Below are 1,237 nucleotides of genomic sequence, written 5' to 3' on the forward strand. Positions count from 1 at the left end.
CTGTGCCCATATCAAAAGCCACACTTATACTTCATAATTTGAATTTTTATTTTAGATTAAGATTTTTGAAAGTTACTGTTTTTGAGTCCTGAGTCAATCTGTGTTCTTGGACAGTTTTTTCTATCCATCTGTAAATTGTTTTATTTGCCTTGTTTTTTATAGTAGAGTATCGTTTCAAATTTAGAGCTAGAAATAGAGCCAGTATTCTTATGGTCTGCAAAATCATGTTTCCATTGTCTAAGTTATATACAACCCATTTAATATAGTAAATTGTTAGTTATCCTTGTATTCTTCCTACATCATGAAAGTGCCAGGCGGGTGGATCATCTGAGGTCAGGAGTTTGAGACCAGCCTGGCTAAGATGGCATAACTCCATCTCTACTAAAAATACAAAAAAATCAACTGGGCATGGTGGCGAGTGCCTGTAATCTCAGCTACTTGGGAGGCTGAGACAGGATAATTGCTTGAACCCGGGAGGCGGAGGTTGCAGTGAGCTGAGATCTCACATTGAGATCTCACTCTGTCTCAGAAACAAAAAGTGCCAGGTAATTCTTGGAAGGCATGGATCAAGATGTTATTTTGCCCTGTGATCATGGATAATCCCAGTCTGTGGTCATTGACTGTCCAGGGAATACTGTTTACTTACAGGAAAATATACTATCAGGTAATGAAAGAGGGACATTTAATGACCATATTTGACTCCTGTTTTAAACCAGATGCCTATTATTATGTATTATTGTTTAAACTAATGACAACAAAAGGTAGTAAGCCTATAAATAAAGGAATATATCTGTGCCATCATATATAACACTTGAGCTTATATGTATTATGAGCATATATGTGTGAGGCCTAGTCATTGTAATTTTTCTTTAGCTATGAAAATCACGTTTCCCATTTCTATTCAGAATGTGAGCTTCAATAATTAAGATTTTTAAAATCTTCTGTGTTCCTTAGAGATCTCAATTAAAATGTCCAAATAGGGCCGGACATAGTGGTGGCTCACACCTGTAATCCCAGCACTTTGGGAGGCCAAGGCAGGTGGATCACAAGGTCAGGAGTTCGAGACCAGCCTGGCCAACATATTAAACCCCGTCTCTAGTAAAAATACAAAAATTAGCCAGATGTGGTGGCGCGCGCCTGTGGTCCCAGCTACTAGGGAGGCTGAGGCAGGAGAATCACTTGAATCCGGGAGGCAGAGGTTGTGGTGAGCTGAGATTGCACCACTGCACTCCAGCCT

At 39.6% G+C, this 1,237-nt stretch overlaps 1 protein-coding gene across 1 annotated transcript in view; it reads left to right on the forward strand.

Annotated features, from left to right (window-relative positions):
- The window catches only part of ERO1LB (ERO1-like beta (S. cerevisiae)), an 84,363-nt gene that overhangs the window by 61,179 nt on the left and 21,947 nt on the right, over positions 1-1,237 (forward strand). The window lies entirely within an intron of this gene.

This window comes from Mandrillus leucophaeus, unplaced genomic scaffold, assembly GCF_000951045.1.
Source record: "Mandrillus leucophaeus isolate KB7577 unplaced genomic scaffold, Mleu.le_1.0 Scaffold165, whole genome shotgun sequence".
Lineage (NCBI taxonomy): Eukaryota > Metazoa > Chordata > Mammalia > Primates > Cercopithecidae > Mandrillus > Mandrillus leucophaeus.